Source organism: Peromyscus maniculatus, chromosome 18, assembly GCF_049852395.1.
Source record: "Peromyscus maniculatus bairdii isolate BWxNUB_F1_BW_parent chromosome 18, HU_Pman_BW_mat_3.1, whole genome shotgun sequence".
Lineage (NCBI taxonomy): Eukaryota > Metazoa > Chordata > Mammalia > Rodentia > Cricetidae > Peromyscus > Peromyscus maniculatus.
The window spans coordinates 18427290-18453596 of NC_134869.1; the positions used below are offsets into that span (position 1 = coordinate 18427290).

General features: G+C 42.1%; 1 protein-coding gene and 1 long non-coding RNA gene across 3 annotated transcripts in view; one reads left to right on the top strand and one right to left on the bottom strand.

The window, feature by feature from the left end:
- Positions 1-26307, top strand: part of Cdk17 (cyclin dependent kinase 17) — an 85217-nt gene that overhangs the window by 22316 nt on the left and 36594 nt on the right. The window lies entirely within an intron of this gene.
- Positions 21894-22938, bottom strand: LOC121823804 (uncharacterized). Its single transcript, XR_006065409.2, has 3 exons — positions 22845-22938; positions 22559-22628; positions 21894-22027 (listed from the first exon to the last, which is right to left on the bottom strand). It is a non-coding gene; the product is annotated as an uncharacterized LOC121823804 (long non-coding RNA).

The following is a 26307-nucleotide window of genomic DNA, read 5'->3' on the forward strand; positions in this document are numbered from 1 at the left end:
CATGTTGTGTCACAAACTATACGGTGAGCAGCTAACATACATAGTTGTTCAGTTGAGAAGTGTCTTAGAGAGAGGGTAGAAAGTCGTCTACACAGTTTTCTTTTCCCCTCTCTCTGAACACAGTGAGAAAACCATATTTATGTTATGCCACAGATTCCAAATCCATTCTCATTGAAACCTATATAAGTATTCTTGAAAATAGTTTTTGTGAGACATACTTTAAAAACATAGAAAAGGAAATATATAGTGTTGTTTGGTCATAACTGAAAAATGTAGTGGATTTGAGTTTCATAGAACATGTTTTGATCAAGCTTAACCCCCTACCCCCCCAGTTCCTTCCAGATTCCCCTCTTTTCCTATCCACCTGATGTGTGTCCTCTCCATTGCTCTTCTTTGGACTAATCAAGTCCAATTTGTGCTGCCCATGTATTCTTGGGTGTGTAGTACTCCATTGGAGTGTGGGTGCATTGGGGCGACACTCTCCCAGCAGCTGTCGTTGTCAGATGCACCTTGGCGAGGGGTAGGACTTCACGTCTGCCTCCCTTCTCAGGCAGGGATTTGGTCTGGCATGGAATTAAAGTCTTATTCTCATAGCTGTAAAATGTTCTTTAAAATATGTAAATATGTAGTATTACTTAATTTTCACTATTAGAATTAGTCCCGCTTTAATTCTTACTGTTAGAGTTTAGAGGTGATTAACTCTATCCTTTTTAAAATTAATGTAATATTTTTATGGATCCTTTGGGAATTTCACATCATGCACCCCATCATACTCACTTCCCAATCCTTCCCTTGACCCCCTCAAAATATAAATAAAAATAGGAAAGATAGAAAAATAAAGAAGACAAAACCCAATTCTAATTTGTGTTATCTGTATATTCACTGGAGCCTGGTCAAACTCTTCAGAGGCCTGTCCCCTTCCACACCCCAGCCAGAAGCCGTCAATTGTAGAGAGCTCTACTTCCACATCCCGTATCACACTTTTGATGGCTTCCTGCTTAGACTGTTACTTTGGGGGCGGGGCAGTAGTTGTCACAGAATTCATCCCTCCGTGTCCCTCTTTCTCAACTGTGTCCTCAGTCATTGTTATCTCTGCAAAAGTAGCTTCCTTGCTCTTTGTAGTCAGCGGGAGCATGGGTCGTGAGCTTCCACGTGGTTTCTGACAACCGCACAGACTATGAACATGGCCCCCGTCTGCAGTAGGACCCTGGACCCAGCCAGGGCCCTCGGAGGCAGCCTAGACCATAGACACCAGCATGGCCTCAGGTGGCTGTGCAGGCTGCTCAGATCAGCATGGCCCCCATTGGCGGTATGGCCCATGGACACCAACATGGCGCCAGGTGGCAGCCCAGCCAACAGACATTTGGGTTGGCTTCAGTTGGACCATGAACCCAGACATGGCCCTTGATGGCGGCATGGAGGTGGACATCACCATGGTCTCAGGTGGCAGCGCAGGTCACTTACATCAACATGGCCACCCTGTGGCAGCGTGGCCCATGGACATGAGCATGACTTTTAGTAAGCAGCCCAGACCTTGAACAGCCACGTGGATTTCAGGCTTCATTGTGGCCTGGGGCAGCAGCATGGACCACAGACACCCACGTGGCCTCTGGTGGCATCACAGACATGGCGGTCCTTCAGGGAGGTCCAATCCAGAAAGTGAACTGTTCCTGTGGCTGGGTGGCGCGTTCTGGGGCTGCGGAAGCTCCAGGCTTCTGCACTCCGCCCCGCTGCCGCCACCTCCGCCCTCTCTCACGCCTATCACTGGCGTGGAGTCTGCCTCTCCCCACAGCACACGCACCGCTCTGTTTTTCTATCTTTCCCGCCTCTCCATGGCATATTTGGTCATCTTAGTGGTGCCCGTCTTGGGATGTGGGGTGGCCTCAAATTTAATCTATTCTTAAAAGATTTATTGATTTTGTTTTGTTTTGTTTTGTTTTTTGAGACAGGATTTCATTGTAGCTTTGGCTGGACTGGCTCTCACTTTGTATTTTAATTGTGTTTACTTGTGTGTATCCGTGTTGGTATGTGTACTTGAGTCTATGTGCCTGCAGAGGCCAGAGGTGTCAGATCCCTGAGAACTAGAATTGCAGTTGGTTGTGAACCGTCAGATATAGGTGCTGGGAACTGAACTCAGGTCCTGGAAGAGCAGTACCTGCTCTTGACCACTGATCAATTTCTCTAGTTCCTTACAAGGTCATTTAAAGGATAGATGATTAGCTAGATTTGATAGGATATGCTTACAACATTATGATCTTAAACTTATCTTTTCATCTTTGTAGATTGCTGTACTTCTTTAGTTTGTCTTAATGAGATAGATATGTTTTTAGAAGATAGATACAGTGTGAGAGTTCAGACTTGCTGTGAATGAAAGGGCCTGGTGGCAAAGACTATTTAGGAGCTGAGTCAGGCTCATCACAAGTTCAAGGCCTGCCTAGGTTTAGAGAGAGATCAAGGCCAACCTGGGTAACTCAGTAAGACTCTGTCTTGGGGAAAAACAAAAAAAGAAGATAAAATGAGAGCTGGGGATGTATAATGTAGTGCTTCCCTAGACTGTCCAAGAGTCACTGCTCAAGAGACAGTGGCACCTAGGAGAATGGAGCCGAGAAAGGAGACAGATTAAAGTTGCACGCACTAGCCAACTTAATTCAGAGCCTAGACAGTTTATACTCTGAGGGTTAAATAGTAACCTGAGTAACGTTCTCATGAGTTCAAGCTGTATACAGTCACAAGGACAAGCCACATGTGGCAAAAACCATGCTCTTCCATACAGGCATGTAAAGGATAGTTTAAACGTTTAATTGAATACCAATGGCAAGCAATAGTGAGTGATCAGGGGTAAACTCGGTCCTATCCACTGCACCCGGAGGAGCACAAACACTCCGAGGTCACAGGACTCTTGTCTTGTTTTCTTGTCCTGTTCTCATAGAACTCAGAACTCTCCTCAAATGACTCCATTCCTGGACCATGTTCCAACAACTAAGATCCAGGTTTGCCATCCAGCACTACCAAATACATATGTATATACACACATATATGTGTATATACAGATATACACACATGCATATATAGTGAGAAAGAGTCTAGCTTGATGACTTGGTATTCCTTTTTTGTTGTTGTTGTTGAGTAACTAGAGGAGACACAAGGATTTATTTTTAAACGTTTCTGTCCTTAAGATACTGTAACAGTTTTCATTTATACAGCACATTTAAATCTTGGCAAATGAATTCAGAAGACCAGATTTTGGATTTGAAGATTCGTTGGGAATAGTCTTTAGAGAAGTGGATTTTCAGTGTCTTTTAGTTGGGGACTTTCTTTATATATACTCTTTATATAAACTTTCTTTATATAGACTATATAGACCATTTAAATATTTGTTACTAATTTAAAAAAAATATTTTTAAAACTTTCATGAAATATATTTTCCCCTTCCCCAACTCTTTCCAGATCCCATACCTAGCTCCCCGCTTCATATTCTTTCTGTTTTTTAAAATAAAAAACAAAAACACACATAAAACCAAAGCAAAAACAGAGAAAAAAGTGAGAAGATAAAGCACAGAGTTCCTTTGTGTTGGCCAGCTCATCCTGAGCATGCGGCTTGCCTAGCACGTGGTTGACGTACCCAGCGTCACTCTGTTGGAGAAAGCTGAGTTCTCCTCCCCCAGAAGCTGTCAATTACAAATAGCTTCTTGGTTGGGGTAGGTGTTTGTGGCTCTTCCTCTTCTCCTTGTGGATGTCATGTGCATGCCGTCACAATCTCTGTGAGTTCATGTGTGTGTCAGCCCTGTTGTGAGTGGAACAACTTGTTTCCTGGAGTTGTCTACCACCTCTGGCTCCTAAAACGTTTCTGTTCCTTCTTCCCCATAGATCTCTGATCCTTGAGGGGAGAGGCGTTATCTACACATCCCATTTAGGACTGAGTTCTCTAAAGCCTCTGCCTGCATGTTGTCCGGTCTCTGTTAATTGCCATCTAGTACAAGAAGCAGCTTCTCTGCTGACGGTTCAGTATATACTGATCAATAGATAAGGCAGTGTGTTGTTAGGAGACACTCCTACACATATTTGAAGACCCTCAAGAGCTTTGGTTTATGTGGTTTGTATCTATCTGCCTATTATAAATGAAAACAAAATTTAAGTGATAAAGAAATGCAATTTATTGAAAAATAACAAATATTACAAGTTAACGTGTTTTAAAAGAGAGGTAACTTTTTAAAATAATGAGAAGAGTCCCATTATTTACATATATGAAAAACTCATTAAAATGCAAAAACAGCTGAATTGTTACATCATAGTGCATACTTTTGCACTTAGTCGGCTGAAATAGTTTATGAAACACAGCCTGTGGAAAATCCTGCTGCGTATGTGTGGGAGAAGTGTGGGAAAGCCAATGAATTCTTTGCATTATTCTGAGAATTGCTTGACCCCCTTGCAAAGGTCCCCTAGTCTTTGCTTTAGAGCACAATGAGGTTGGGTCCTAACCCTTGACCTCTGGAGTTGCACACTCTCACGGGCCTTTTCTGCCCTGTAGTAGTCACTCACCAGATTTCTTTTCTGGAATTGACTGTCATTGGATAAATTCACTTAGGTCTGTATAGACTTGGTTTGGAAGTGGTAAGGTCTCCTCACTTGTGATTGTAATCTCAGGCACATTCTTTGATTTGGATGTCTTTCCTCCTGAAAGATGGGAAGAGCAATAACAAAGAAGGTTTTCATGGCAATCAAATCAAGTAATTAATACACAGTTTCTAGTCATATCTCTTTGGTAATACTACTACCTGAAATACGTTATAATTTTGTCACATGTTTTGTGGCTATGTGATGGCTATTCTAGCTTGTCAACTTACATTTGGGACTAAAACCCCCAAATGGAGGATACACCTATGAGGGATTTTTGCTTAATTTGAAGTAGGAAGATCCACTTCTAATCCAGATCTTTGAGGTAAGAGGACAGACCTTTAATCTAGATCTTGAGGCAGGAAGACACACCTTTAATCTGGGCTACACCGTCTGCTAGAAGCCTATAGAAGGACATGGAAGAAGGAAGCTTTTGCTCTGCCTGCTTGTCCTCCACCTTGCCTGCAAGTCCATTCCTTCATTCCTTCACTGGCATTACAACCTACTTCTTCAGATTCCAGTGTCTACTGAAGATCAGCTGAGACGTCCAGCCTTGTGGACTGAGCAACTTCTGGATTCTTGGATTTTCTGTTCATAGGCAGCCATTGTTGGATTATCTGGACTGCAGCCTGTAATTCATTCTAATGAATCCCCTTTCAATATATATAAAGAGAGATTCATTCTAAAAGTTCTGCTTCAGAACCCTAACTAATACAGGCTAATTTGGTTACATTTACAAAATATACTAAGCAGTGATTGTACTGTGTCTCTTAAATACAAGTTATTTCAGGGAAGTGTTGGGTTTTTGTTTTGTTTTATTTAAAGTTACTCCTTTTCTGTCTTTGTGTGTAGTACTTATATGGTCCCTCCAGCAATGTCTTCCTTCTTCAAGGCACTCAGAATGTATGGTTAGTAATTAGAGACAGTTAGGAACTTACCGTGTGCTGGGATTAAAGGCAAGTGCCACCACCATGCCTGAACTATGCTGATTTTTATAACTCTCAGCAGAAGGAAAAAGTTATGAAGGGCCCATCTAATTCATGTTTGTTCATGCATGTGAGCAGAGGCATGTGCTCGTTCTATTCTGGATTATACTATGGAATGGTTGAGAGAATGGACAAGCGTTTTTAAACTACTGGGGTTTCAAGTGGCTTCTCTGCTAACTTGTTGTAACTTGTTCCAGATTTTTAACTCCATGCTTGGTAAGTTTCTTATGTATAAAATGAGGCCAATTTCAGTAATGTGTCGGGAACACTCTGGCATATAATACTGCCCAGCTGCTTTCCCCGTTACCGAAGACACTGAGAAGGGAAGAGACCTCATTTCTTCGATAGTGCTAACCCTAGTACCCCCAGAGAGATCACATTTTTTAGAGTGACTACTGGAAATTTGTAAGAGGAAAAGTTCCTTTGTTCACCTCTCTACTGCTTAAGTTGGATTTTATTACTTTGAATTACACCAGACCTTACAGTACTTACTTAGAATGTGTTTTACCTAAATATATGCCTTTGAAATGCCTCTTTCTTTGAATCTGTAGTTATTGTTTCAAGAGAAATCGATGACTGAGGAAGTTCTTCAATTTAAGCAAAAATTATTAACATATTAATTGTACAAAATAATGGACTCCATTTATTTACTTATTTCCTATTTAGTTTGGGGGAGTTTGCATGGAGTGACAAGTGCCGTGTATATGAGGACAGTTTAGGGATCAGTTCTTTCCACTCCAGGTTTTGAGGATCAAATTCGGGTTGTCAAGCTTGATAGCAGGTGGTGGTGGTGGTGTGTGAGTGTGTGTGAGTGAGAGTGTATGTGTGTGTGTGTGTGTGAGTATGTGTGTGTGTGTGTATGTGAGTGTGTGTATGTGTGTGTGAGTGTGTGTGAGTGAGAGTGTGTGTGTGTATGTGAGAGTGTGTGTGTGAGAGTGTGTGTGTGTATGTGAGAGTGTGTGTGTGAGAGTGTGTGTGTGTGTGTGTGTGTAAGTGTAAAACCCTCTGAACCATTTTCACCTGCCCCATGATGTGTTTCACGACGACATAGTTTTTCTTTTGTTTTCTTCGAGACAGTTTCTCCGTGTCGCCCTGGCTGCCTGGAATTCGCTCTGTAGACCAGGCTGGCCTCGAACTCAGAGATCTGCTTACCTCTTCTGGGACTAAAGGCGTGCGCCACCTCACCTGGCCTCGTGATGACATTTTCATACACCAGCTCCCTCCTGCCAATCCTCATTTATGTATTAATTTTGTTTTTGGGGGACAGGGTTTCTCTGTGTAGCCCTTGCTTGTTTAGGACTTTGTAAATTCCCACTTGATTTGTCATTGTCCTACTGATCATTCAGACATTTTATTGTTCATTTCTCATGTTTCTGTTGTTACTTCTGCTGACTTTTATCCCTTATAACCTGATGACAAATATGTCAGTCCTTTTATATTTGAAGACTTGCTTTATGGCCTAAGGTGGGATCTATTTTGGAGAAGGTTCCATGGGCCGCCATGAAGAATGTGTATGCTTCAGCTTTGGGGTGGAATATCCTGTAGGTCATCTGTTAACGTTTTGGTTTGTGCTCTAGTTTTAACTGAAATTTTTTGTTGTTTTTTCAGTCTGTCTTGATCTGTCTTTTGAGGAGAGTGGAGTATTGAAGTCACCTGCATTACTGTATATGGACCTATATGTCCTTCTGTGTCCAGTAATGTTTGTCTTATAAAATTGGGTATGCTAATATTCAGTGCATATGTATCCACAGTCATTGCATCTTCATAGTGGAGTATTCCTGTCATTAATAGTGACCTTGAGCTCTTCTGACTTAGTTTGCCTTTGAAGTTGCCCTGTAGGATAGCAGTATAGTTACTTGTGCTTACTTTTGGTTTTCATTTGCCTCAGATATTTCCTCTCCTTTCACTTTTGGTCTGAGTATCTTTGCCAGTGGGCCGATGTATTTTTTTAGTGACATCAAAAGACTTTTGCTTGTAGTTCAGTTAGCAGTCTTTGTCTTTTAATTGGAGTGTTAAGACCATTTACAGTTAGTCATTTGTCAAACTTTGTACCTATTTCTTTCTTTCTTTTCTTTTTTTTTCTTTTTCCAGATCAGAGGACCGAACCCAGGGCCTTGTGCTTGCTAGGCAAGCACTCTACCACTGAGCTGAATCCCCAAACCCAAATTCTTTTTTTTTTTTTTTTGAGACAGGGTTTCTCTGTGTAGCTTTGCGCCTTTCCTGGGACTCACTCTGTAGCCCAGGCTGGCCTTGAACTCACAGAGATCTGCCTGGCTCTGCCTCCCGAGTGCGGGGATTAAAGGCGTGCGCCAACACTGCCCTATTTCTTTCTTCTTTACCTTAGAACTTGGCTGGCTTACATTATTAATAATCTTTGATTTTTTTTCCCCTCCCCAATTCAATACAACTTATTTCCTCAGCACTCAAGTGCTGGCTTGATGGTCATGAACTACTTTACACTCATGGAAGGTCTGTTTCTCCTTTCATTTTAAAGGTTGCCTTTATTTGATATAGTATGGGTGACAGTTTAGTTCATGGCTTGAAATAACATTGGTCCATGCTCTCGTGGCCCTTGGGTTTCTGCTGAGAGGTGTTATTCTGATTGTTGCCTTTATAAGGAATTTGACACTTGCTTGTGGCTTCAGCGTTCTTTCTTGTCCTGTACTCTTGGCATTTTGACTACAGGAGGACATAGAGGGGGTTAAATACGTCTGGATTTGGAGATCTGTTTCATTCCTGAGGTGTCTGACATTTTCTGCTATCATTTCGTTGACTAGGTTTACTGAGCAGCTAGTCCGCATCTTTAGTTCGCTGTTACCGATTACTGATGGATAGGTTTATTTTCTTTATGTTGTCCTGAATGTCTTAGTCTTGAATGTTGTGCCCTTACTGCTCACTTGCTTTCTTGTCCTCTCTTATGCTCACTCTGTCTCCCTCTCCTTCTCCATCTCCTCTCTTCGTCTCCCTGTCCCTCCCTCTTCCTATTTATGTTTCCGTGTTAAAATTATTCGACCTTTTGTCCATCCCTGGAACTTCTACAAGGTCTACCTAATTGGTGGTTCCTTTAATTGAGTTTCAGATTGATTTTATTGATTTCATATTTTCCCTGCAGAACCTCCCTTTTGGTTGACTATCTCATCCAAATTGTTCAATTTCTCATCTCAGTCTTGTATTGACATCTTTACTTCATTTATTGGTTTATGAGTCTTCTTTAAATTTTAGAATTCTTTGTCTGACATTTCATCTATTTCAGTACTCTTGGGTTAAAGAATCTTTGTAGGTGTAAAATTGCTTTGCTTTTTCATTTTTATCACCCTTTTTGTGTTGTGATTTGTGCATATGTTGAAATATACATCTTTTCCATTTTATATTGTGGTCTTGTTGTGGGTTTTGAATGAGAATGGCCCCTGTAGGTTCATATTTGGATTCTTGGTCCCTAGTTGGTGGAACTGTTTTGGGAAGGATTGGGAGGTGTGGCCTTGTTAGAGGAAGTGTGTCACTAGGGGTTGGCTTTTTGAAGTTTCAAAGGCTCCTACCAGGCCCAGTCATAGTCTCTGTTCGTCTTGTCTGTCTGTAAGTACCCCCTACCCTCCTCCCTCTTGGCTTGTGGATCACATGTAAGCTCTCAGTTACTGCCCCAGCGCCATGCCTGCCTGTTGCCATGTTCTCAGTCATGATAGCATGGACTCACCTTCTGAAACTATAAGTAAGCCCCTAATTAAATGCTTCCTTTTATAAGTTGCATTGGTCATGCTGTCTCTTCACAGCAAAAGAACAGTAACTAAGACAGATCTTAGATAGCATCCTCTCAGAAGGGCTCAGTCCTCAGTCCTCCTCAGAAAGGAGAAAACACAACCACAATCACAGTAACAACAAAAAGAAACCTGATAGAGAAATATTGTAAAAACAAAGTCACTTATCACTCTACCCATAACCATAGGAAAGAAAATGGCAAGAATAATGCAACATAAGCTCTGATGTTAAAAATTTATTACAAAAGTAAAGTCGATCAAAGGAGGGGAAAGTGAGATACAGTTAAGGAAAAGAAGAGAAAGAAAAGAGGCAGTTGAGGAAGCAGAAGAGAATGCTGAGAGGCTTCAAAACCACTGTCAAAGAGTAGTGGGGTGGAGCTGGAGAGAAGTCAGTCTCCCTCAGGAGTTACCCTGGCTGCACCCACACTCTGGGCAGAACCCTGTGCAGGAGTAGTCAACCAGCACGAAGCGTTCTCCACGTTTGTTGTTTTGTTTTTAAAAGAGAAAGAACATGAAGTTGGGAGAGTGGGAAAGTGAGGAAGAGAAAAGAATATAATAAAAACATGAAATTCTCAAAAATAAATAAACAATATACAAACAAAAATTGAAATGCTAAAATTATAGCAAAAGGAAGACACGCGATTAAAGACTTTGTCTTCCAAATCCTCTAGCATCGGAGTAAGCCATGACTGGGAACTGGGGACGGATTGGGTTGTGGCTGCAGTCTGGCGCCTTTCCGCTTTGTTCTCATTGTAGGTAGAGGTTGGTGCTGTGGTCTGAGGGCTGGGCCATCAAGGGGATGCTGCCAGCCTCACTGCTCCGTCCGCCGTAGACACTTCCCTTCTTTGTGGACTCCTCCCGCCCTTCCTCATCCATAACCGCTCCTTTTGTGACTTCTCCCATCCAGATGCTGTGCCAGGCTCCCTGGCTTGTGGCTGTTCTGTAGTGTTCAGGTACCTGGAGTAGCTAGTCTCCAACAACAGACCTTGTGGTTGCAGCCTCAGCTTCTACCCCCTGGGAACCCATGTTGGAGCTGGGACTGTTCGCAGCTTTTCTGTGTGCCACCTCTGTTCTGCTGTGCCTTTTCAATATCTGGTCACCTCTTCTTGATCCCCAGCACTCTGTTCTCTCCTCAGAATACAGCCCTTCTCATTTACACAGTGGCACTGAGGAAACTTAGTCTTCCATCAGACTTCTGAAGACAATAACAATATTCAGAGTACCTCAACTCCATTCCCACTTACTGAGAGAAAAATTGTCTGTTGATGGCTCTAAATACTAATAATTTCCCATAAACTTTTAAATAACTCTTGAAGGCTATGGTGATTGCTGTGTATCCTGGAAGTTGTCTGGTTAACTCAAGAATATTGCCTATATATAGTCCAAGTACTGAGATTGATTTTGCTGTCTTTGGTATATTGTTTTGGGTCAAGTGTCAGGATAGTACACTTTAACATTATTTCTTTCCAAGTCCATAGCATCTTTGGAAAATGTCATTGCATTTAATTCTTCTGATTATAGGAAAGAATAAACAAGAGTAGACACCTTTTTCTATATTTTATATCATTGGGGATATTGAGAAAAAAGGAATGATGATGAAATGCTTACATAGAAGGCAAATAGGTATCAGAGCTCTAGTTTAAGCTTAGTTAGAAAGAGATGCCCAAAGCAAGGAGATGCTGTTACTTTCCCATGTCTAGGCTTAATTTTTTAAAAAAGGGTGAAGTCTGTGTATCAGGAGAAAAAAGTCATATTTTCTCTTTGCTTAAAAAAAAATCTGTGTTTTTGAAAGCAATTACAACCACAAAAAGAGGTTGACTTTGGACTCTTTGGGAGGCATTTTCATGATTCAAGCACTTTTGAGATCTGCTTAATTGAGTATTAAATGTTTATTATATGCTTAACTGTGATTAAATGATGGGTTTTCTTCTAATATTTGCATAAAGTAAAACACCTCTGGTCTTACTGCTCATGAGTGCTGGAGAACCTTGGTGTTGTGCTTAGATTTTCATTTCCATGCATGTGCTTGTGAACCCATTGGCTTGTATCTGATCACATTTAAATCACGCTCTTTAAAAACAATTATCTCAGACAACACGATAAAGACAGAAACTGATTTTATAGCGTCAGATCAGACTTACATTATTTTTTATTTTTATGATAAGCAGTAAATCTTAATAAATACCATATTTCAAAGATAACCGTTGTAAGCATAAGCATAAGAAAACTCTTGAGATTCATAAGTGAATTTATTTTTTGAAAAAGAAATGTCATGGACAGAGAGGAACATTGTAATTGCAAAGAATATTGGATTTTTTTCCTGTTTACCCTTTTTCCATTATATCATTTAAAATTGCAAGGATCTTTATACTGTCTATCAGCATTGCATTAGAAAGTTTAAGTTAAGCTTGTTCTTCAGTTAAGAGATTTGTCACATGTTTAATAATTTAAGTATTTTAGGTAGCATTAGTGACAAAGTGCAGTGGTCACTGGGGGCATTGCTTTAGAAATGAGTAAGGGCTAGTGAGATAAACGGACGACCCAGTGGGTGAAGAAGAACCTTGCTATCAAGCTGGTGGCCTAAGTTCAGTCCGTGAAACGTGGTGGGAGGCGAGGACATCCATAATTGTTCTCTTACCTATATGCATGCATATAGAAATAAGCAAAGGGAATAAAAATATTTATGTGAGTGAGGTGTGGGAGAAACTCTTCTGGCGGTCTCTGGTCTAGTGTGTGGCTTTTCCTCTGTAAGTGGTGGCCCTGGTGTGTTTAATGCTAACCCCTGGAGAGACTTCTGTCTAGTTTGACCTGAATTTTTTTTCCCCATCAGTTTGTCAGCTTTACTTATGATTATGTGTACATAGTTTAATCAGACACTACCTAAACTAATGAAACGTTAATGCATAAAGAGTAACTTCTGTGAGAAAAGTCTTGGAATTAGATGTGAGGAAGAGAACTAAGAGTCTGGAGAGGTTATAAATATCCATGTGAGTTGGCCATGGTTGCTTCACGCCTGTTTTCAAGTTTGCCTTCACTTGTTCGTAATGAAACCAGCTAGAAATGGTGTTTGTTGGTGTGTGGTTTAGTTATATAAGGAATTTTTATTGGGGATCCAGGCTTTCATCTAGGAATGGACTGGTAAGTGCATTTGAATGCTTTATGTTAAAAGGTTTAGGCTCTCTCTCTCTCTCTCTCTCTCTCTCTCTCTCTCCCTCCCTCCCTCCCTCCCTCCCTCCCTCCCTCCTTCCTCCTTCTCCCCAAATGTGTTTCCCTGAACTACTAACTAGATTAGGCTAAGTTAATCTGTTCACTAAATTCTTTTTCTTTTCTTTCTTTTCTTTTCTTTTCTTTTCTTTTCTTTTCTTTTCTTTTCTTTTCTTTTCTCTTCTCTTCTCTTCTCTTCTCTTCTCTTCTCTTCTCTTCTCTTCTCTTCTCTTCTCTTCTCCCCTCCCCTCCCCTCCCCTCCCCTCCCCTCCCCTCCCCTCCCCTCCCCTCCCCTCCCCTTCCCCCCCCCTCTCTCTCTCTTTGTTTTCCGAGACAGGGTTTCTCTATGTAGCTTTGGCACCTTTCTTGGAACTCACTCTGTAGTCCAGGCTGGCCTTGAACTCACAGATATCAGCCTGGCTCTGCCTCCCACGTGCTGGGGTTAAAGGCGTGCGCCATCACCACCTGGCCTCACTAAATTCTTATCTTGAGCATATTTCTCTTGGATTCTAACTTAGAAGAACGTTAATGGTAAGAGTGAAGTACTTTGTCAAACACAGATTTAATAACAGAATTGGAGTAATACACTGATTTTGTAGTTAGTGCGCCTTGTCGGGTCTAGCACCTGTTGTAACACTTTATATCCATGCTGCTTTTTGTTTTGTTTTTGAAGGACTGTAGTTATCTAGGAGTTGGAGGCTCTTCTGTTCCTCTCCAGCAGCCTTCTGAATTTTTTTTGGGGGGGGGATAGAGGGGAGATAGGCTTCCTCATATATTTCCTTCAGCTGCTGTTTCTAGGGTAGACCCTTGGACTCTTGACCAAGTGCAGCGGCTTTATCCAGAGGTGTCAAAACACTTTGTTTTCGAGTGCATATTAAAGCATGAAATACTGCCACAACTGGAATATAAAAGGCGGCTATTTTCTGTTTTTTTCTTCATAACTGAGGAGTGGAAAATAGCCTTCAGGAATAAGCAGTAATGGGATTGGCTTGCACTCAGATTTCTGAGGCACGGTGCCCAGAGAAGGCTGCAAAGCTGTTTTGCTGGCTGCCTGCTCTGGAGCAGCTGACTAAGCCCCGCCGAGCACGTTGATCTGTCCTGATTGCTCCCCTCCTAGAGCAGAGCAAGTTAACACAGTTTAAATCCAGAGCCGCGGGAGATGCTCCTGACCGCAGGGGGACCTCTTCCCTACCTTTGAAAGGAGGCATGTTCTTGTCATTTCCAAGTCTAGTCACAAGGTGCTTGGGAAGAGATAGCCACATAAAAAGAATGACATTTCAGTGATTTCTCACACAGGCAGATCTTTTTGGGGGTTTGGTTTTTTGAGACAGGGTTTCTCTGTGTAGATTTGGAGCCTTTCCTGGAACTCGCTCTGTAGCCCAGGCTCGAACTCACAGAGATCCACCTGCCTCTGCCTCCCGAGTGCTGGGATCAAAGGCGTGTGCCACCACCGCCCAGCTGTGAACCAGTGTTTCTTGATATACATATTTGCGTGCGTGCGTGCGTGCGTGCGTGCGTGCGTGTATCTGTATAGACCAGAAGTTGACATTTGGTTTCTAACTTACTTACCCTCTCCACTTTACTTCTGGGGAGGAGATCCCTCACGGAATCTGAAGCTCCCAATTTTGGTCACCCTGTCTCTGCATCCTCATCACGAGGGTTACAGATGCCTGCTTTTGTAGCTGGCCTTTATGTGGGCACTGCGGGTCCAAACTCAGATCTCCACATTTGCTCAGCAAAGTTACCACTGAGCGCTTTACCCCAGCCGAGACGTATACATTCTTAAACCCATGCTTCTCATGGATAAGTCTAGGTCTCTCGTTCTCTGAACATCCCACTAGTCACTATAAAGATTTAATTTAGTTTTTCTTCGTTTGCTTACTTTTTGAGACAATTAATCGTAGAGTTGGTTAAGTTTTCCTGCTACCAAAGAAACTACCATTATGCCAGAGATCTGTGCTTGACTCTAGAAGGGCATATCTCGAGCAAAATAAGAGTAGAAATCATTAAAAATATCATGAAATAAGGAAGGAAGGGAAATAAGATTAAAAAATACATGTATGTGATTTTGTGAAGTTAGAATATTTATCTGAAGTTATATGTACTTGAACTGTACCTTCCTGCTAGTTGGTGGTGTCTTAGTTTGGTTTCTAGTGCTGTGATAAAACACTGACCGAAAGCAATTTTGGGAGGAAAGGATTTAATTCATCTTGCATTTCCAGAAAGGAGTAGAGCAATAAGGCAGGAGCCTGGAGGCAGGAGCTGCAGGAGAGGTCCTGGAGGAATGCCACCTTGCTCTCCATGCCTTGCTCAACCTGCTTCCTTATAGAACCCCAAACCACCTGCTCAGAGGTGACCACAGCAGGCTGGGCCCTCCTACAGCGATCATTAATCAAGAAAATGCCCCCATAGACTTGGCTTGCAGTCCATTCTGATAGAGGCCTTTTCTCAGTTGATAACCTGAGTTTATGTCAAGTTGACCAAAACCCAACCGGAACAGATGGTATTTGGTCACCTATAACTTTGGCTAGGTACTCATAAGGTTAGTGATATGGTACTTAATGTTTCTGGTTGTTCAAAATTATGATTCCTTATACCTGGTTGAAATTCTGATTTTTTTTAAAAATATGTTTATGTGTGTATCTGTGTGTATATGCACATGCATGTGAGTGCCCACAGAGTCAAGAAGAGGGCACTGGGTCCCCTAAAGTTGATGTGGGTGGTGGGAACAGAATTCAGCTCCTCTGTAGGATCACTAAGCATTCTTTTTTTTTAAAAGATTTATTTATTTATTTATTTATTTATTTATTTATTTATTTATTTTATATGCATTGGTGTTTTGCCTGCATGTATGTCTTTGTGAGGGTGTTGGATCCCCTGGGACTGGAGTTACAGACAGTTGTGAGCTGCCATGTGGGTGCTGGGGACTGAACCCAGGTCCTCTGGAAGAGCAGTCAGTGCTCTTAACCACGGAGCCATCTCTCCAGCCCCTCACTAAACACTCTTAACCATCAAGCCATCTTTCCAATCCCCTGCTTTTTATAAAGAACAAAAGTTAAATCCTAGCCTTCGCCAATTAACTTTAAAGAAGCATAAGTTACTATTACTTTTGGTGCGCAGTACAATTTAAATGTTCTGTAAACCTAGTGTGTGTTAATGCGTGCCTGTAATCTCAGCATTTGGGAGACTGAGGAAGAAGGGTTGTGAGTTTAAGGCCAACCTGGGCTACATAGCAAGATGTTAACCTTAGAAAAGATGGGAAATGAAGGTTTTTTTGTGTGTCTTCTACAGTAATCGCTAATGTTGAAAGATAGTACAAGCTTATAAAATGTGTAGCAACACTGAAGTACTCTATTAGTACAAAAGAATGAAGACAGAGGTCAAAGAATGGGACAAACCGCAAGTAGGAAAATACGGTAGACAGCCATGTACAGTTAATGCAGATGGACGGAACACTCTCCTGAGGAGGAGGATTAGGGCTAGGGATATAATAGCTCATTAGAGTACACACTTAATGTATATGAGTTTAGCTGGATAAAAAAAAGCATAAATAGAGACTTTATAGGAAAAGAGGTAAAATTATACCATGTAAATGTTAACCCAGAGAAGGCTAACTAACCTAAGTGGCCGTACTAGTGTGAGAAGGAAATGGGGCATATTCATAGAATGGACTCCAGGTAAGCAGTGAAAAGCCACACAACATGAATAGTAGCCTCAGAGTTACGCCCAGGAAAAAAGTTACATATAGCAAAAGTATGCTTTTACCCCGTGGTTCAGTGTGGCAGTCTAAAGAAGTTGTTGATAGGGTCTCAGGCAGCCCCTGGCCGGCCTATAGACGCTCGCTCTGTAGCAAGACTAGCTTTGAATTCTGGGTCCTCCTGCCTCCCTCTTGTGCGTTTTGGGTTTACAGGCCTGTTACCACTCCATGGTACCTTCTGTTGTTGGTGCTGACGTTTTATTCAGCCTGGAACTTCACTATGTAGCCCAGACTGGCCTGCCTCTCCGATCCCCACTCCCCACTCCTGCCCCCCCCCCCCCCCCCCCCCCCGCCTTCTAGACAGGGTTTCTCTGTGTAGCCCTGGCTGTCCTGGAACACATTCTGGGTGATCTTTTGCCTCAGCCTTCCGAGTGCTGGGACTACATTGGCACGAGCCACCTTCTTAGAGGTTACTGTCTTCAAGGAGTTGCTGTAATAAGACTGCTTGGCCGCCTCGCTCGGTGAGATGCAGCATTGTTCAGATGTGCCAAGCTGAAACAGTGTCCTGTATTTTTCAGTTAAAATAGCTCACGTAGGTAGCATTTCATGGAACCCTTGACTTACTGTGTGGAACCCCGCTTGAATCACTTGTCTTGGAATTCTGATTATAATAATGCTAGTTGGTGACATTTATTTAAACTCAGAGCTGGAGGGTTATGAACTTTGACTGTGTATAAGGGGGTGTATCTGTGAGCCAGTCTGTGATTGCCTTTTCATATAAGCCTATCCTGAGGTGATGTTCCTTTAGCACTGCAGTAGTTGATTAAGGGGCGGGGGTGGGGTAGGGTGGGGTGGGGGGCGACGGGACAGCTTCTTCACTGACTTCTAAACTGTGAAGGACCCACAAAAACGGACTTTAACTTACAGCAGTTTTTCCTTGCTAGTTTGCAGTGATGCTGTGATCTGTAGTTGGTGATACCTTATGAGGTATTTTTAAAACGACAAACATTAAATGTTAACAGAGAAAGACAACCTTTCAGCCAGTTCGGACACAAGGATGAATAAGGCTTAGTTTAAGGGGACAGTGACTTATGTTTAAAAGTAATGGACTAGGATTCATCTAAGGTTTTAACAGTCTGGCTGTTCACTAATCCGTATCAATCTTTTCCTCTGAATGCTGCACAGATGGGAATGTACAGTTCCCATGTGGGTGCCAGATTGAGACTGAGGCCTTTCTTCCAGCTCTTGAATTTCTGATTTTGTTTTCTAAGATCTATACTTCATTTTTACTATGAAGCAGAAAAGGTTATTTTTTTTTAAGTTTGGTTTTATTAAGGTAGTTACCTTTATGTTGGCATATATTATTTATGTAATTACTTCAGAATTCATAAGAGAAATATCTAACATCCCTAACTAGGTCGGCTTTTATGACCAGATATTTGCATAGTGATACCATAAGTACGTAAGTGGAGAAATAAAATCATCAGGTGGTTCTGACTGCTAATCCATGTTTTCGTGGCCTCAGACACACATGCTAAGTTGGTGGTGTTGGAGAGCAGGGGTCCTAGAGACTGTGTTGAAACTGTTTCTCTTCCGCTGAAGTCCTTTGTTACATTCTGCCTAGAGAAAGAACGGCTGAGTGAAGGAAGAGGAACATGGGGGAGCAGAGATTGTTCTGGTCACGTCTTTCCTTACACCCCCCCCCAGCTCTGGCCTGGCAGGAGCAGCGTGGCCAGTGGTCCCAGTGTGCGTGTTCTTAGAACCACCCTCGCCATCTTAGATACAGTGAGCATCACCTAGGCACGGCCCCTTCAGGGTCGGCGCGTGGCCATTGCTGGGCCCCCCTTCCTGCAGCTCTTGGCTTCTGGCGTCTGGGAACAACTGACTCTTTTCAGAGGTTCAGTTTTTGCAGTTTTTGTTTCAAGGCTCTGAGTTGTAATAATTCCAGCTGCTTCCTCTCTGTTTCCTTCAGCTGTGTTGATTTTTGCTTCCGTAAAAACCTGTCTTTCTTTTTCCTTTTCAGTCCTCCAGTTCCTGGTTAGCAATTACATTAAATTCTTGGGGCTGATGAGCTGGCTCAGTAGGTCAAGGTTCTTGCCACCCAGGCTGATGACCTGAGTTTAATCCCAGAGATCCAGTGGTGGAGGGAGAGAACCGACTTCTACAAGTTGTCCTCTGACCTCCACACATGTGTTCATACATACATATACACATACACAAATAAATAAATGTAATAAAATATGGAAAAAATCTATTAAAATTATACGTGTGATATTTGTTCTTTTATCATAGCCTGTCTAATACACTTGTCAAAGTAATAGGCCATTACCAACCCAGGTGCTGGGGATGATAACTAGTCCATCTTTCCTGTGGTAGTTATTGAGCCTCTGCAGTGTGGGCAGCTTCTGCTGTCTGTGTGTCCTGTTAGGTGGCCTCTTCTGTGGTCCCAGAGGTGTCTGAGCAAATGTCGTCATACTTGTGTTATTTTTCATCTCAAGGGCAATGATACTGTTTTGTTTTGTTTTCTCTACCTAGTCATTAACATAAGTAAGATCTATATACATGAGGTGCACAATGACTGTTAACGAATGCGCATGCTCGCAGATCACTGTGGAGGGCAGAAGTCATGGTAAACAATATCTGCTAAAGGGGGAGGACCTTGCTGTGGTGATACATTGTGTACCCCAATAAAGCTTGCCAGAGATCAGAGGACAGAGCCAGCCAGTAGATTAGACATAGAGGTCAGGCAGTGGACACCTTTAATCCCAGAAAGTAATATGGCAGGAGAAAACAGGAACTCGCTCTCTTGAGGCTGAGGATTTCGTAGAGGTAAGCTAGTCGTTGGCTGTTCTGCTTCTCTGATCTTTCAGCTTTCACCCCAATACGGTTTTTATTATTATTATTATTATAAGACATTTTAAGATTTATGATTCGTGCTACATCTTATTTTAACAGCTGGCATCTAAACTTCCTCAGAACTTGGAACTGGATCCTCATGTCGTAACTTACATGAAACCCCCCCAGAAGCCACATACCCAAGGCTTCACTAGGCCTTTCCACCCCAGTTATCCTGAGATCGAACCTGCTCATTCTTTTCTGTTGGCTTGTGTTTTGAGACAGGGTTTCTCCATGTAGCCCTGACTGCCCGGGAACTTGTTCTGTAGACCAGGCTGACCTTGAACTCAGAGGTTCTCCTGCCTCTGCCTCTCAGAACCTCACATTCTTACTGGCATATCTTCACCAGTCCTTTGAAGGTATTCCAGAGAAGGGTGAAAGTCAGTCTGAGGTGATACTGTATAGTTTCTCAGCTTTTTGTGCATTATACTCCACTTTGAAGTCTTTCAAGTAAGTCTTCAAGCTTCCCTTGCCCTTCCTGCTCACGGGGCCCACAAATTAACCCAACGTTCCTTGATGTGCTTCCATCATTGGTACTTTTTGATGTGGGAACACCCCCCCAACACACACACTCTCGAATGTGCACACACACACACACACACACACACACGCACGCACGCACGCACGCACGCACGCACGCACGTGCACATGTGGTTTCCAGGTCTTGAAGTTACAGTAATTACAATGTAACACACACTCCTTTGCTGAGTCCTTCACCATCATCTGTGTTATAGACCTTAATGTCATTTCTGTTGGACTCTCCATTAATATAGGTTACCTCCATCTAACTATAAATTAACACATTTATAATTACTGTGTTAGCTCTCTGGTACTGTTGCAGAATACTTGAGCTACTTAAGTGTGTCGGCTCCCAGTTTGGGTGGTCTCTGTCTGTCACTGGCTGCCCTCTTCTTGTTAGGGCTCCATGGTGAGGAGGGAGCACTTGGTGGAGGCCCAGTGTGAGAGAGAGAGAAAGAATGATTGGTGCCACCTTTTTGATAACCCATCTCTAGTGACTTAAGTCGCTCACTAGGTCCCACCTCTTCTCAGTTCTGCCACCTCCCAGCAGCCCCGGTGACTGGAGAGAAACCCTTGAATTACCAGGCTGGGGCACATTTAACAAGCAAGCTAAGAGAGTGCTGTCTCAGTTCCTGCTGTTACTTCTCCTCTTTAATCTGGTCCCCTACTAACTAGATGACTTGACTGACATCTGTGGGAGTGTAGGATTCAAAGGGGGACTTCTTTGAAACTTTGTATGTCTGAACGGTATGATCTCAGCTCCCCGAGGAGCAGACAAGGGCCTTCCCTATCCTGATGGCTCACAGCCCCCTGTGCGCCAATAGCACCTGGGGATCTGATGTCTCTGACCTCTGCCAGCGTGTGCACATGCTCCCTCGACAGACACAGGGATTGCACATAATTAAAAACAACAACAAAATCAACTCGTAAAGGGGAAGAACACCATAGATGAATCAGTAGCCTGAGATTATAGTTACTCAGCCGCAGGCTTGGAGACAATAAGCCAGTCCTTTGACCTTAGGCTTCTTTTTATTATTAAACTGTGTCACTGAGTCCCTTCAGAGTTTTGATCTCATGTTAGTTGTTAATTAACCTGCCCATTCATTCCTAGTATGTTCTAAGTATGTTATCACTTTTTCGATAATTTGCCCAGAATTATGGTAGTCTTGACCTAGCCTTACTGATCCCTTCATGTTATGCATATCTTTATGTGTATTTAAACGGCAATAGCTAATATCTGTGAACCCAGCTTCATAAACATTGACAGTAACTTTCTGTGTGTTCTTCTTGCTTTTGCCTAATCAGTAACTATAACGAATGTGTCCTTTAGTCTTTGGGATTCGATAAAAAATGTTGTGTACAATTACCTAAGCCAGTGGTTCTGAACCTTCCTAATGCTGCGACCCTTTAATAGAGTTCTTTGTGTTGACGTCACCCCCAACCATGACATTATTTTCATTGCTATTTCATAACTGTAATTTCGATGCTGTTAGGAGTCGTAATCCACAAGTTAAGGATTGCTGATCTAAGTAATACTTTTATTTTTAGTTTTGTAAAAGTATTACCAATCCAAGGCTCTGTTTTGATTAAAAAAATATCAATCTTGGACAGGGGTATAACTCAATAGTGGAGTACATTTGATGCTAAATACCAAAAAAAGGAGAGATTTTTTAATTATAGTTCAGGAATTTAAATTTTTATCAGATAGTAGTGTTTAACCATCCACCACAGGTGGTGACTGGTTTTAAAGTTCAGGAGATAATCATCAGAGCAAGTATTTTAAAAAAAGATTCTTTATCTTTCAGTGAAGTTCTGGTTTTATGATTTAAAGTTACTTATTAAAATTAATCTTACTTATGTGTATTGGGTTTTTTTTTTTTTTTGCATATATGTCTGTGTACCATGTGTACCTAGTGCCCTTGGAGGCCAGAAAAGGGCATTGGATCCTAGGAACTGGAGTTACGGATGGTTGTGAGCCCAGCCATGTGGGTGCTGGGAATTGAACTCGGGTCCTCTGGAAGAGCAGCCAGTGCTCCTAACCTCTGAGCCATCTCTCCAGCCCCTAAAGTCACATTAAAAAAAAAAAAATCAACGGGGGTTTGGCAAAATAAGTGTAGCTGGAGTACATAATTTAAAAGAGAAGTTGTTTTATTTGTAAAACGATACTGCTATGGTCTTTGTCTTGTGCTTTCGTTTGCTGGGCTTTTCCCATGTTGTCTGTAGCTGTGTGTCAGGCCGGGACACCACCTCACATAGTTACAGTTGCTCTGGTGGTTCTGGCGAGTGAGACGATGACCTTCTGAACTCACTGAAACGGGACAGCTGTTTAAAATAAAACCCCCTTTGTGGGGACTTACCACCTGCAAATCAATTATTCGCAATGAGAAAGTATGTGCATTTTGATGATTTTAAAGTCAGGTTTTAATTACATTTTAAGTTTTAACCTACTGACTAGTAACAAATACATTTGAAAATACGCTTAAAGAAAACAATAAACTTCTTGTAGAAAAAAATTATCGTTTAAAATCCTGACTATTTGGGGTTGTGATTTACTTAACTTACTAGGGGCTACACTTTCAGATGAGAGTGACCCTTCTTCTCCCAGCAGCTAAGAATTGCCCTTGGCTAGGGGGGAAACTGCCCAGCGCCCCTCCCCACCCGGTCTTGGTGTGTTTCAGGCCTGTACGGTTTTGTACATGGTGTTACAACCGTTAGGATACCGTATGTGTAGCTGCTCTGCTGTGTCCAGAAGACACTGTTTCCCACCTCCGCTGGCTCGTACCCTCTTTCTGCCCCCTCTTCCACCGCGAGCGACCCCTGAGCCTGGGGAGGAGCAAGCGCAGCATGTGTTCTTCTTCAGGACTGCTCTCTGCAGTCTCTTTATACCTTACCTGCTTGCTTGGCTGGTTGTGGGCATCTACTGAAAACAGAGGCTTGTCTGATACGTGGAGCTGCTTCCATCTATGGTTATAATGATAGGTCGTTGGGAGTGTTAGTGTCCAATACTGTGTCCATTTAACAGAATAATAGTAGTAAGTTCTCTCCCAGGGTCTATGATCTGGCTAGCCATAGATTCTTAGCCAGGGAGGAGTTTCATCCTGGGGGGCAGGCCTTAAATCCAACCATGGTTATGCCCATGACATTCATGGCACTATTGGACCAGTGGACATGTCTTACCAGGCTGGTGGTTGTAATCCAGAGGTTACACCTGGGCAATATTGGTCATTACTTCTCTGTTCTCATGAAAGCTAACCAGTAAACATGGAGCTCCCACCCAGGTCAGTAACCGCTTGCTTTCTCCAATAAGGTCTTATCTCGAGTTGTGGAGGATATCCAAGAACATTGGTGATAGGCTGTAATGTTTGAGGACTTTGTGACCTGGGGGTGGGGAGTGGGACGGGACACATGCCATGGTACATGTGTAAAGGTCAGAGGACTTAGGTCTTTTCCTTCTACCACATGAGCACTGGAGATCAAGTTCAGGTCGTCAGGCTTGGCTTGGTGGCAGGTCCCCCTTAGCAGCTGAGCCATCTCACTAGCCCCAAGAATTGTTTGGTTTTTGTTACATAGTTTTAATGCTTAGGTTTAGATCCATCTATTTTCTTTCATCTGTTTTAAGTTAACTCTTGCATATGGCATGCAAGTCCAACTCCACTGTATTCCATTAGAATATCCAATTTTCCCAGCACTGTGGTTGGAAGATTGTCTTGGCAGTTTGTATGGACTCCTCCTCCTACTGCTTAGATGTCCGTGTTAACTTGTGATGCAAGGGCTACAATGTTTGGTGTTAACTTGTGATGCAAGGGCTACCATGTTTGGATTACATTGTGTTTCAGCAGACTTTGTAGTAAAGAAAATAGGAGCCCGATAGTTTACTTCCGTTTCAAGATTATTGTGATTATTCACGTCTCTTTGGAATACCATATACATTTTAGGGTATGTTCTCCTGTTGCTTGAAATAAACACTGTTGGGCTTTTGATCGGGGCTGTATTGAATAGGTAGAGCCCCTTTGAGTAATAGTCAGTCTTAACAGATTTGTCATAGAGTCCATGAAAAGAGGGTATATTTTCATTTACATACATGTTTTCTAACTTTATTCAACAATAATTTTTAGTTTTTGTTTTTTGGGTTTTTTGTTTTTTTTGAGACAGTTTCTCTGTGTGGCCATGACAATCTGTAGACCAGGCTGGCCTTGAACTCAGATTGACCTGCATCTGCCTCCCAAGTACTGGGATTAAAGGTGTACGCCACCACCACTGGCTGTTTTTTAGTTTTTAGCATATGTCTGTCATCTCATTGGATAACTCCTAAGGATTGATGTTATTTTTAATACTGTTTGGTTGCTGTTGTAAGTGTATTATTCTTTGTGTGTGTGAGTACATGTGTGCAGTGTACATGCATGTGTGTGCACATACATGGGTTGTGGAGGTGTTGCTCCTGAGGAGTTACCGACCTTGCTTTTTGAGAAGAATCTCTCACCAGTAAATATATCCTGTGCTGGACTTTTCCTTTATCACACTAATTCGTTCTCCTTGGATGTTAGATATCTCCTTAAATTGTGCTTTTTCATGAGCCATTGTTGGTGTTTTGCATGTTTTTGAGATATTTGTTCATTTTATTAGGTTATTCACTTTCTGGTGCATAAATCATAGATTTTTCTTATTTATTGTTTTAGCTAGAGTTTTCTGGCCTGGCCCACAGTCAGGACAAATCTCTGTCACTCTCCAGTCCCACAGCCGCTCAGACCCAACCAAGTAAACACAGAGACTTATATTGCTTACAAACTGTATGGCCGTGGCAGGCTTCTAGCTATCTAGTTCTTACATCTTAAATTAATCCATTTTAATAAATCTATACCTTGCCACGTGGCTTGTGGCTTACCGGCGTCTTCACATGCTGCTTGTCCTGGCGGTGGCTGGCAGTGCCTCCTCCCACCTTCCTGTTCTCTCTATTCTCCTCTCTGTTAGTCCCGCCTATACTTCCTGACTGGCCACTGGCCAATCAGTGTTTTATTTATTGACCAACCAGAGCATTTGACATACAGACCATCCCACAGCATATTGTCTACTTAAATAGGTACTAATATCCACATTTTTTAAATTGTATTTATTTACTTGTGTTTGTGGCTCTTGAATGCCAGTGTGTGTGTGTGTGTGTGTGTGTGTGTGTGTGTGTGTGTGTGTGTGTGTGTGTGTGTGTGTAAGGACAACTTTTAGAGTCTCTTCTTCCTCACCATGTGTATTTGGAGGATAAAATTCAGTCACCAGGCTTGGCAGCAAGTCCCTACCTACTGATCCATGTCATCTTCTCATTGGTATTTTTTTCTAGGTCAGTGTAACATTTTCAAAGAACCAAATTCTTGTCTTGTTTATCCCCACTCTGTTCTTATTGTATACTTCTTTTTTCTAGTTTTGGATTTCATTGGCTCTTTGTTTTCTAATTATTATTTTGTTGTTGTTGTTTTGAGACAGGGTTTCTGTGTGTAGCTGTGGTTGTCCTGGGACTTGCTCTGTAGACCAGGCTGGCCTTGAAGAGATTTACCTGCCTCTGCCTCTCAAGTGCTAAGATTAAAGGTGTGCACCACCACCACCACCTGGAGTTTTCTGATCCCATGAAGTGTACTATTTGCCTATTTGAGATTTTCTTTTTGATGTAGACAGTACAGCTAGAACTTTCCTCAACACCTTTGACTGAACTCTCAAAGTTTTAGGGTATCAGTGTTTTGACTTGTTTCAAGGTGTATTCTGTGGTCTGTTGTGAGTTCTGTGGCCCATTAGTTAAGATTGTATTATGTTATCTTCACATATTTGTAAACTTTCCTTGTTTGATGCTTACTTTCATTTTATTGTAATCAGAAAAAGACACACACACACACACACACACACACACACACACACACACACACACACACACACACACTTACTTCTGCCAGGGCTGTAGCTCAGTAGTAGAGCATTTGCCAAGCATGTTCATGTCCTGGGTTTAACCTAAAAAGAGAAAACAATGTATTCGAGTTTGTCTTGTGACCTTGTGGTCTGGGCTGCCATGTGTCCTCTGTGACCTAAGAGGAGGTGTGCACTATGGTTAAATGAAGTATCCTGCATCTGCCTCTAGGTCTAATACATTAATCTTTCAAGTCCTCTCTTTCTTCTTGTCTGTTTTTTCTAATTATTATTGTAAGTTGGCTGTCAAAATTTCCAGTTTATTGTAATCCTCTTAGCTATATTCCTTCTTCTTTTACTTTGCCCTGAAAGCCTTCTTACATCATGTTTTGTTGGGCAAGTCTGTTGGAAACAAATATCTTAATTTCAGTTTCATTTTTGAAGTATAGTTTTGCTGACTATAGTATTCTTGGTTAGCATTTTCTTTTTCCTTCCAGTGTTTAAATATGCTATTCTGGCCTTTAATCTCTAACGTGTCATTGGTTTTTAACCGTGTTGAAGGACCTTGTGTAGATTAAATAGCTTCCCTCTGGCTGCTTCAAGGCTCCTCGCTTTGGGATTTGTACACTTTTAATAAAAAGGTGTCTTGGTGGATTTCTTTGTGTTTATTCTTAGTAGGTCTTGTATACTTGTGTCTTTGGCATCTGAGCTAGGAGTTTGGGGCCAACATTTACTGTTTTTTAAATGTAATTATTTC